This window comes from Strigops habroptila, chromosome 6 (genome assembly GCF_004027225.2).
Source record: "Strigops habroptila isolate Jane chromosome 6, bStrHab1.2.pri, whole genome shotgun sequence".
In the NCBI taxonomy this organism is placed as follows: Eukaryota; Metazoa; Chordata; class Aves; order Psittaciformes; family Psittacidae; genus Strigops; species Strigops habroptila.
In genome coordinates, this window is record NC_044282.2 from 72,559,787 (window position 1) to 72,572,345 (window position 12,559).

Sequence of the window (12,559 nt, forward strand, 5' to 3'; positions counted from 1 at the left end):
ATAGCTGCAAGCCCAGAGGAGGAGTTGTCTTACATCACACTGAGATTAACTCCAGGTTTCTGTCATGGTCCCCATTGCACAGATGTGCACATTGTTGTCCATGTCCAGCACAGGCTTTCCCTGTGTCAGCCTATTTGCCCCATCTCAATCCAGCCTGTGCCATTGTAAGGAGCTACGAACACGACAGCCTGGGGCTCTTCTTGTTGACATCCCGGTAGCTAGAACTTATCTATCCTTAAAATCATCTTCAGGAAACAGGAGTTTAAAATGCAATATGCTGGTTCAGGAAATTGTAGCCTTTCTCCCTTGAACTCTGAGAATGCACCTAGTGAAAAAGGAGCTGCTGCTGTACTTTGATATTTCCTGCAGTTTTGAACAAGGAGACAGATGGTTAAATACATGGATCTATGTTGGAGTATATTAAGCAAGGAGTAGTTCCCAAGGCTGTTGTGTTTTGGGGTGTCTGTGTGTGTTCATTTATACATATTATGTAAATATATATTGATCTTTTATATCTGTTTTTTGTTGTACATAAAATGATAACTAATGTTAGAACCATTTTTGACCAAATCCCTGCTTATGTGGTTAACGGGAGGAGCAGCAATTGTTTCAAAAGCAGCGCTCTGCTAAGTTCATTTTATGCCAGAGCAGCTTTTCTAGAACCAGTTTTAAAGTTAATTATCAAAGGCAGGCATCTTCTATCCATTGCCTGTGGCCCCCCACTGGGTTTGTTGTTCAGCTTTCCTTGGGAAAGAGTCGCTCTACAGAAGATCATCTTCATGGTGTCACAGTCCAGGGAGCCGAACACGTCCGAGCTAATCAGCTTAGAACATCAGTACCATCTTAATGTGGGATTTGGGACCTTCTGGATGCAGGGTGAGGAGCTGAACTAGTCTGCAAGCACATCGCTTTCTTCCTTTTGCTTTAAGCAAGAATAATTTGCCTTTTTTCTCTCATCTTTCTTCCTTGTTGTTTTGCCCCTGAAAACTGTGCGGCAAAAGCAACCTCCAGGGTGGACACTAAATCTTCTGATGCAGGCAGAGCAGTGATAACATCTGAACTGAGGGTGCTTTTCCAGGGCATGCTTGACAGATGTAGCAGGGCCTTTTAGGATTTAGTACTGGAGCATATCTATTACCCGCGCTGCAGCACAGCTTGGCAGGAGCTGTGTGGTAATCTCCCATGAATTCTGTCTGACTTATCAGAGCATCTGAACAGGTTCCTGCAGGATGCAGAGTCACTGCACCAAGTTGGGGAGAGACAGACCATACACTTCGAACTCCTTTAACTCTTGCTGGCCCAAAGACTTCCTGTTCTGAGGTGGTGATTCTTGCCTTCTCTGGGAGGAATTGATGCCTCTCCTCCGTGTACTCCCCCTTCCTTGTTCTCTACTTCCCCCAGTGTATGATTTCAAGGAGCAGAATCTAATTTCTACATATCCGAGAGGGTAAGAGTAATTGCTTTAATGGCATGGCAGCCTGCCTATTTCTTTGGCAGAACGTAGTAAATATGATACATGTGGTGGAATTTAAGCTTTCGCTGGTTGCAAGTCCAGGACTCTGTTACATATAGGAGTGCGTGCTTAACAGCTTTATTCCCTGTCTTCACTGTATGTATTTTATCTTAGTCTTACTGAGCAGAGTATTTAATGTTCTGTCTTCATCTGTGATAACAATTACCTTAGTGTTTTGTATTTTTATATATACATACCTCCACACACACGTACACACACACACACGCACATGTATATATTAAAATCCACCCCATCAAGATTGATAACAAACACAAAATTGTTTAGATCACAGATTAAAGTTTAATTTTGAAGTTTTGCTTTAGGCTTAGAATTAGCTTCAGAGTGTGAGTTGCATAGGAGGCGCTGTAATTTGTTTTAAGGATAAGGCCTTCAGGCTGCTGTGCATAAAATGAGCATGATTCCTTATTCCCACGGTTGATTTTTGAATGGAAGTGCAATTAGAATTTTTTCACCCAGAAGCGCATACAGTACAGAGCAAAGATAATACCTTGAATGCATATCAGCTTGGGGAACTTCTCCTGGAATTTTATTTATTGTTCACCTAGCACTAATTCAAAAAAGATCCATGCAAACCCTAACAATACACTTGCTCTTTAATTTGGAGTCTAGTGTGTTTGTAGAGACTCTTGCAGGGGCTTTATTATTAGCAAGCGAGATTTCAATGGTGAATTTTAATGTCAGACACAGAAATGTGCAACCAGTTATTTCTGATAGAATGGAAGCTATTACAAACAAAATACTGATGTAGCAATGGCCCCTGTTAATCCTCAATTGCTGCAGATATTTTCCTGTCACACCAGGAAGCTGTACTGCCGACTGGTATTGAACAGCCACCATCTGCATATGAGAGGTATGTAGATGATATTTTTTCTGATTATCGATGCCGATCACATTCATCTTCCACTGGAAGAAGTGAACAATCGATACTCGCAGAATATTCATTTAACCTATGGAAGAGAGGTGAATTCCTGCATCCAATTTTTGGATGTCATGGTCACTAAAGAGCCAGATTCTGCCATTTCCACTGCATGATATCAAAAAGATATTGCCTCGGGTAGACACATGTTAGACATCACCTCAGTCGCTCTTCATGAAAAGAAGGTAGAAAGCAGGAATTGATATCACAGTTTGGGAAGTCTGTTATCTTAATATATTTGGGTATTCTTAGAAGAATTCTTCAGAAACATGTCTGCGTGGGTACCTGTGTGCATGAATACAAGAGCTAATGCCCTGGGTAGGCCGAATTTGGGCTACTTATGCCGCATACATGGCCTGCGTGGGAATCCAGATGGGTCTAGGTGTAGGTACAAAAATCCCAGCATCGCACTTCTGAAGAGCTGGACTGCATTAGGATATTCTGAGTCCAAGAAATCCTAAGGGAAAGTATGATTCAGGTAAATTGCTGCAACTATATGTTTTTAAAGGCAAGAATGTTGTTCCCAAAAAGCTTCTTTTGCAGGAGGGTCCCAACATGCTTTCTAAACACCACTCTGTCACCTCAAAGACTTTCCTCAGTTCAGTGGGCAACCAAAACCAGGTAGTCAATGAGCCCTTCTCTTGAGGAGAGAGATGTGGGGACAGACCCTGTGGACTCGTGTGTCCTTGCACGTGTTACTCCTGAAGCTGCGGCTTAACAGAGCTTCCAGGAACACCAAAACCTAGCCTACAGCCATTTCTTTCATTTGAAAAGGGATGTTTTTCTCCCTTACTGAACAATCAAAGAACTTTCTGACATTTATTTTGATGAGGGGAAAAAAAAAAATCTATTCACTTATTACAGGGACCAGGAAGCATAAATCCAGGTTGGCTCTCAGACACCTTACACATAAATTGTATTCAGGTAAATGGTCCCTAAAAATGCCTTGATAGTACAATGTACATCATAGTTGCTAGAAAGGAAATGTAAAGCTCCCCATTACAAAGGATAATACAAAGAAAGAAATGTATTTTCATTATACTCCCATAGTTTCAAAGTATCTCAAGATTTGATTCAGGTCCTAAAGATATTATAAGGCAATATCTATGTTACCTTTGAGTCAACTACCATGTCTTGACACTTGATCAGTCTGTAAAAGCTCCTGGAAGAATCAGAAATAAACAATTTTATTCCTCAAACAGGAACTCGTGCAGCAGCGTGAGCAAGAATGCTTTTTCCTCCTCTAAATAGGAGTGCAGGTCCTGTAATGCATTTAATCAGAACACTGGGGTTGAACACAATATTTTTGTACAATTTCTTTTAGAAATATAACCTAGATTAGAAAAAAAAGAGAAAATCCCCAATAAATACACATTTTGAAAATTCCAAGAAACCGTGTGCATCAAGGGCATCTTACCCATGCTAGTTAGAAGTGAGAGATGTATTTAAATGCATGTGCTGAATAGGTCTTTAACTTTATGCCCCCACAATTGCATGTGCAAATCCAGGTGTATATAGGCTGTTGTTATTTTTCCTACCAATTTCTATGTTGTCTTTCCACTTCTACTTGTGCTAGAGAAGCTTCATTTCCAAGAATGGTTTTATTGGTCATTATAGCCATGCAGGTTTATTTGGTTTGGTCCTAAGTGGAGATTTTAAGCAACAGTTTTAAATTCCAAACATAGCTATTGAAACCACTGCAAAAGCTGCAGAGCTCTATGAAATAATACTACTATTTGCTTAGAAAATTTAAAGAGTTTTGCTGATTTTTGCTAAATACTTTGGACCAGGCTTAGGTCCAAAGGAGAAATCTTTCATCTTGTTCTTTTTGGGGCAGATGTTCTTGTTGGGGTTTTGTTTTGCTGTGTTGTGTTGTTTTGTTGTAAATGACAAGTGGTTCTCTTTCATTCTGTATTTTCCTCAAGCACTCAAATATAATGAGTGACCTTTTCCTCTGGCCTGAGATCACAGGAGGAAGACATTACCTGTAGCAGGACAAAATCAATCTACTTTAACTAGAGAACAAAAATGATAATAAAAGAAAGAAAAATGTAGAAGAATAGTCAAATAATTTTAAGCATGTTTTGAAACAGCATTGCTTCTGGGTATATAAAGGAACAAAAGGAACCTGATGGACCACCCAGCCCCTTAGGAGGGGCTGCCCTGGTTGAGGAGAGGCTCTATGCTCATCCCAGCCACCAGAGAGCTCGAGGGTTGATGCAGCATGTGTGTCTGCCTGAGCTGCTTCAGGAGCTGTTGCTCTCCAGTTTCCCACTTACTGCCACAGCTAAGGACAAAAATATGTTAAGATAATGTTAAGTATCTGCTCTGGACCATAGCATGAAAAGTGAATTTTAAAAAGCTAGAGACAACTAGTACACTACTAAACGCAGCATACTAATGTTTCTGCTGTAACGTGCTAGGGCATAACACCCAATAGGTAAGAGTTGTTATTCCCACCAAGCAGAGCAAATCTTCCTTTCCAAACCCACAATCTACCTGGCGAATTAAAGGAATAACTTAATTAATGCTGCCAGTAGAGGGAACTGATGTACATGTGAGTAGATGCAGCAGCATTTCTTCAGGGGAAAAGAAAAGTTTAACAATAAAAACACAAGCGAATCCTCTGTACTTTGAGAGGTGGTCAAAGGTACCATTTCCGTCTCACAGCACTCAATGGCTGGGGAGCAGGAAGGGAGGACCTGGTGCTGTTTTCTTATTCCTTACTGAAAAGTCCCACCTTCTTCAGCATTACTCATGGACTAAGGTACAAAGGTGGCAGAATTTGGCAGTACATGAACATGTATCCACGGGGCTTTAAGAAAAGAGATTTTGGAGGTTTTGAGACCTCAGCTTGAAATGGAGTATTTGAGTCAAAACAGCAAGTTGGTTTTGGTCTTTTTTCTTCAGTTCCTTTGCTGTAGATTTACATAATGTTCATCTTAAAACCACAGAAGGGTTAGAATATTGAGGTGAACTGCTAATGAACTAACTGATGTCACAGTCTTGAACATTCCTTCTGTTTTCTCCCATTGTAGGCAGCAACGCAAAAGCAAGGGACAGGGCTGGGAGTTCAAAGAGAAAGAATTAGTGTCAAGAAGAAAATACATAGGCTTTCAGTGACAATAAAGAAATAAGAAAAAGGCTGATATTAAATAACCCTTTGATAACAAAAATCACTGAGCAGGGCCAAACATAATTTTGGAAAGGTTCTGCTCAAAGTTGCTGTTGCTGAAGTTACTGTCTTTGGAAGCGTCTCCTAATCTAGAGAGAGTGGCAAAGCTGGATAAATGAACAAAAACAGAGTTCAGAAAATGTGGTGAATTCATTCACCTTTTAGAGAAATCAACTCTGAGTTGCAAAAAGTCTGACTTCAGTTGTAGCCATGGATAACCCCTTTGAAATCCTTTATTTCAGAGGTTTCAGTGAATGCCTTTATTTTTTGGTATCTGACATTCATTTGTACACAGAAAGGAGGAAAGCAATTTCAGTGGAGTCCAGATTTTTTGTGTAGCATCCATACTTATTTTGAGGTGAATAGTTATTTCTAGTTTCGCTAGTTGAAAACTCTGGTATAGAAGAAAACTTCTTTTTGGTGATGCATGAAAATGGAAGTAAGCACAGATGAACCACTGAAGATAGAAGCAAGATCATTGTCTCCTGCTTCCTAATATTAAAAACCATCTTAAATGATAAACTTTTCATCAGGTTCTGAAATACTGGGGCAAACAGTCGATGCTTTTTGGTTTATGGGGTTTTTTTCCCCCCTTTTTTTTTTTCCCTTTCCCTTCCCAATTCAGGTTTCCGGATAGAATTGGAACTGAATGTGCCAAAAATACCACGATAGAAGCTGTTCTCATGGGTGTTTCCATCTGGAATCTAATGTAGAAATGCCAGAAATCCTGTAGGAAAACCTGTTCTCATGTGGTTTCCTGCCCGGTTCAACATTTTTGATATGTTGGGAGAGTTTGGATTAGCCGCAGATAAGCAGAGAAACTGGATCTGAATGCCAAACTCTTTTTGAAGTTTCTCCATCCCCACTGGAAGCATTACGGGGCCCATAGGCATAAGGTATATAGTCTCTCCCCTGCTGGGTAAGGTTTAAAGCTGGCTGCATAGTAATAAACAAATGCATAAATATATTCATGAATGAGTAGGGCTTTGCTCTTCACTTCTTTGCAAGGCTATTTTAACCAGCTCTGCTATTTGAGATAATCTTCAGTTATTTGTACAAATATTTGTATGTTCAGAAAGTTTTATGAAGCTTAGCAAGAAACGTGCAGCTGGGAAGTTATTTTGCAAGTATTTGCTTTTCATCACTTCCTATTAATTATCCGCCATTTAAATTTCTTGGGAGGTGGGTGAGTGTGGGGGTCTCATCAGCTCAAAAAAAACATCAGGTTGCTTTGGGAAGGGTCCTGAGCCCCTCTGGCTTTGTATATAATCATGGAATCATAGACTGGTTTGGGTTGAAGGGATCTTAGAGCTCCTCCAGTTCCAACCCCTTGCCACAGGCAGGGACACCTTCCACTAGAGCAGGTTGCTCCAAGCCCCTGTGTCCAACCTGGCCTTGAACACTGCCAGGGATGGGGCAGCCACAGCTTCTCTGGGCACCCTCACAGGGAAGAACTTCTTCCTTACATCTAACCTGAACTTCCCCTGTTTCAGTTCAAACCCATCACCCCTTCTCCTATAACTACAGTCCCTGATGAAGAGTCCCTCTCCAGCATTCTTGTAGCCCCCTTCAGACACTGGAAGCTGCTCTGAGGTCTCCACACAGCTTCTCTTCTCCAGTCTGAACAGCCCCAACTTTCTCAGCCTGTCTTCATATGGGAGATGGTCTAGCTGGCGTTTTCCCCACTCTTGCTTTTCCTTCCATCACACTTTCCCCTCATGCCTCACTGCCAGACACTGTTTTGGCCTCTCTTTGTCGCCCTTCCCCTGAGGTGTCTACGTCATGGCTGAGGAGCTGGGCTCAGTGCAGCTGTTGGAACCAGCATGAGGCAGCTACAGTGTCTCCTCATAGCATGGCTACAGCAGATATGGCCGCAGATAACTCTGTGGTTATTTGATAAGCGGGAAAATGGTGGCTTATGAGATCCCCTCTGGGGTCTCTGCCTTGGTGGATGCTGGTGCCATGCTCCACCATGCTGTGATGGTGAAGAGAGGTAGCTTCCTCAGGTAGCATCTATTGCGGATGGTGTCCTGAGGAATAAAAAACACTTCCAAAATGAATTTGCAAATTCAGCTTTTTTCCCTCAAATTCTGATCAGTTAATTTCCAGTAACATTGCCTAAGCACCAGGTGACTTTGTTGAGCAACGGAAGGAGGGAGGTTGGTTTGCTGTGGTGGCTCAGCATTGAGACCCGGGTATAAGAGATCTTTGGGAGCAAACAGGTTCCTTTTATTTATAAAGTAATTTTACTGTATCTCGTGAATCAGGTTTCTCCTCTTTTGTTGCCAGAATGTGGAATCCTGTGGATCTTCTGCTCCGGGCACCTCCAGAAATCGACTTTGTGCTGAATGGAGCCCTGACACATTTCGCCCGTTGCACAGAGCTCCTTTTATCCGGGCAAACGCATGCTGAGGGGCTTCCTTCTGCTTAATGCCGCTCCCTGTGCCTATGGAAGTGGAAATCTCCCCCCTTCCCACACACGCACGCCTGAGAGCATAGGAATTACATCTGCACAGCCAACACTTACCTGCGAGAAAGCTGTTTATTTGTGCAGCTCCCTCTTCTTTGGAGCTCCGTCTGTACTGCTGTCGTCCCCTGCCACAGACACGCATTAGCTCCCTGTATCAGCTGTCGGTAGTGATCTGTGCAGAACGAACATCTGTATTAAGTTTGCAGAGCTAGTCAAAATGTTTACCAGGGCTGTTTAATAGGGAAATCAATAGCGAGTGCCTCCCTGTTTGTTTTAACGGAACAAAATTGGTTGCAGAGCAAAACCTTTTTAGAACAGCAACAACAAAAAAACAACGCTGGCGTTGCTCCAGCTTAGTGTAACAACGCAGGGGGAAAGGGCATTAATAAGTACTTGCTCAGATTTATTTTCATTATGCAGTTATTAGGGTAAGGGAGCATTAGATGGTTGTTTTCACCAGGAGACCCTCTCCCTGTAAAGCAAGCGTGCTCGGCGGTTCATTTGGAGGTATACTGATTTACGGCTGTCAGCTCCTGCCTGACAATGTCCTGACAAGTTCTGCTGGTAGAAACTTGCTCAAGCTTGAAGTGACACTTCTGAGCTGCTGGTTTTCCTTCCCCAGAGAGGAAACTGCTCTCGACCATCCCGATTTCGGTGTCACGCTGAATTCCCTCTAAGTGTGTTTCCTTGCTTGGGGTCTGACTTGCTCCTGGAAGCCAATGTATTAAATCACTTCCCGAAATTACCATATTGGCTCCTTGCTTAGGGGTTGTTTACAGTAGGTTGCAGACCACTGGTTGGTCCACGTAATGCCTGATTTGGAAACTGGTAGCATCTCCAGTTGGTAGCTGACAAATTCTGTCAGTTTGAGTCTGGCACAAAGTATCAACGGAATGTGGGGAAAGGGGGAAAATGGGTCCTTTTCCGTTTTCCGGAAGAGAGCTGCAAAAGGCTGTTTCATTACACATATGCAAAATAGATATTTTCTGTGTTTGGGGAGAAAAACCAACAAGTGGGAAATTATGGCTTGTAATCTCTGCTCTTACTAAAATATATTCACGTGCTTAAATTTTAAGTACTGTGGTATCTCCTCCCCTCGTGTTTAAATACGCCCCTCAATAATTAGAAGACTGGATTTATATCCTAACTTTCCAGACAGCTGGTAGGGTTTTTTTTCCATCATCTTCACCTCCTAAAATGTTGTGATGTAGCAAATTAGCCATTTCTCACCATTTATTCTGGAGAACAGAAATAAGTGAAATCTGTCCCTGAAAATTAGTGCTGCAGGCATGTGAAATAAATGGTTTTCTACATGGCAGCAACCAAATAAATATGTTTTGCAGCTTTTAGGTGAGAAGAAGGTGGTAAGTAAAATAGAGAGGGAGGAGCTAAATATTCTGGCAAATACTATGTGTGAAACATGGGGAAGACTCCAGAAGAAAAGTTAGGAGATATGAATCATTAACAGTGGAAAGAGATAGAAACGTGTCAGAAGTCTTTGAGTGCATTTATCCCATTTCAAGTACATTGTGTCTTTTAGAAACACAAACCAGTTGCAGTTTCTGAGATTTTCCCATGCTGTAAAATGCACCACAATCCCTTTGGTAAATAGTTGCAATGATAAATCAACTCTCTGCCAAAGTAGTGCTTTCCTCTGGCTTCAGCTTGCAGCACTGGGTCTTCTGACAACTTAGTCTCCTGGAACAAAGTGTCCTATAGTATCTATTTTTTTGTGACCTGTGGCACCATAAACTGTGATCAGGACCCTCCTTCACCTTTCCTTTGGTAAGCTGTAATGACAGAGGTCTGTGGATGGTTCATTATAAGGCATGTTTTCTTGTGCTTTCACCATTCTTGTTCCTCTTTGAATTCTTTACAATTAACCAATTTCCAGTTTGAACTTATGCCTTTGGGGTTGAGTGTGTGTTCCTGTAGTTTCACAGTTGCACCTCTGCCAAAGGCACAGGTAGGAAAACATCTCTATTTCTCCTTGAATCTCCTCTCTGTGTAACCGAGGTCTGACTAGGCTTTGTGGCTACCAGGTTGCAGGGAGATTTTATGATCAGCTGATGACAACCATCATTCTGGCGTGGCTCAGGATAGGGGTGGTGGTCTCATGGTGTGGTTGGCACTCTCCATTCCTGGCTGCATGACAGTGTGTTGTTGAGGTGTATGTTGTTTGTTTTACAGTTTGCCAAATGGTTCAGAGTGCTTTGTGTGCTCTTTGATCCAGCTCTCCCACAGTCTCCCAGTCATGTGCAGACTTTATTAATAATGATTTTATTCTGGCTCTTTTTTTCAATCATTGATTTAAAATGTTAAATAGCATGAGACTAAGCACTGGTGCTGCTGGCCCAGTTAAAACTATTCCTACTCAATTTTCAGACTTTAATTCACAGTTACATTTTTCACTTGAAGGTGCCAGTTTTAATCCATTTTAATTTGTGCCTTGTTTAGTTTATATCATTCTACCTACTGAGTCAAAACAGTTTGGAGAATCTGATCCCGTGCCTTAAAACAAAATCTGAGTGCAGCATACTGACATTATCACCCTCATCAACCTGATCTGTGATCTCAGTTTAAAAATACCCTATGAAATCTATTTCCTATAAAGCCACACTGCTGGAACATATTTGTATTTGCTCCTTTTGTATTGTAAGACATAATTCTTGGATTAACTGTCCGTTACCTTACCCACGATCAGGCTGACAGTACCAGGAGGACCCCATCTGCTTGTTTTAAATCTTGGAGGGATGTTAGTTTGCATTGGTTCTCTGGAGTACTGTAAGTCCCATTGAGTCCCTGCAGGGTGGAGAGTTTCCATGCCTGTTCTTTGGAAACTCTTGATGCATGTTTTCTAACTGACTGACTTCAAAATGTCTCTCTTTTTGAGCTGGTGTTTTAAACTCTTTTGACTCATTGCTGAGATTGAGTGTGATTCATTATTTTTAGACAATACGCATATAAAATCTATTTCCCAAATATGGAAGACAGGTATTCATTGAATCCTTACATGTTTTCCTCCTCATTATTACATTTTTACTATTTTCCTCCAGTAACAGATGACAACATTTTTGTTCTCAATCTGCTTTTAAAAGTCCCAGATACTCTTTCCTCATTGAGTTCTCTTTTCCCTTTGTCAATTTCCTACAGTCATTAGCTTTTGGTTTATAATTGTTATTATCAGTTTTCCTTTGTATCATTAATTCTTTGTGTCGAAATAAATGTGTTTTCCTTCCATGTCTACTTCTAAACTGAAAGTAATTTTAAAATACTGTCAGTTTCTTTCTTAGTTGTGGAACTGGGGCCTTTGATATCTAGGAATGCATTCTTATGACTATTCTGCTTACTGTGAGAAGGTTCCTCTGTAGCTGATATTGCCCAAAATTATTTCAGTACTGTGAAAATGAATTTTTTCAGCAGCAATCATATTTGTGAATGTGCATACTGGAACCCCCATAAACACACACGTTACTTTGGACTCGATTCTATATGTTGACAACAAATATGATCGAGTCATGATCACTGGCATTGGAGTAACTGTTAATTTTCTGCATGTGGGACCAGTTCCTCTGTATCTATCATTGAGAGTCTACCCCAAGCTGGGTTGAGTTAGGAAATTGGCTGCCTGTAATTCTTGAAATTCTGAGGACTTTTCAGTGCTGGTAGCCTGAGAACACCAGCATATGCCATTCAGATTGAAGTCCCATATGTTAACACAGCTTTTTTTACCAACACATGATAAATAAGTCTTTAAAGAAGCTGGTCATCCTGTTTTTTAGGGTGTTTTGGTGGCGTGTAGCAGGCACCAAATAGCTCACTGCCTTCTAGTTTATCTGTGAGAACATAGATCTACTAGCAGTTGAAATCTTTTACATTTGATTTGCTCAGACTTGCAGAGGTCATGAGCTTTTGAGAGTGTACCATGCCCTTTCTTTTTTGGCCACTTGAAGCCTCTGAGTTGGGTTGTAACTATGCATTTTTATGTTCTGGTCATGTGAGTTTTCCTAGTAACATCAACCAAGTCAAATTTATGCTCATAAATCAGCAATTCTAATTCCTCTCATTTATTACCCGGCTTCTAGCAGAAGTGTATAAGCACTGAAATCATTTCATCCCTTTGTGTAAGTGGATGCTTTTGTAATTTTGTTCTCAACAACATGATTTTGAACTACAACGGAAACCCTTGCACCATTTACCTAGGCAGTGATTACATATGCAGAATTTGCTGGTTTTTACTGTTCACAGGACAGGAGGAACCTTGTGAAATCATATATATACACTTGCTTCACCTCAATTTGACCAGCTACCTCTGCAGAAATATTTCCAACAACTTCCTCGACAGTGATGCACTCACTGTCTATACTTACAATCTTCTCTTGGTCTTTCATGCAAACTTCTCAAGCCCTGGTGAAGTATTCCCCAGTTTTCAGCCTTATCTAATCCTGGTGTGGCCATTTTCAT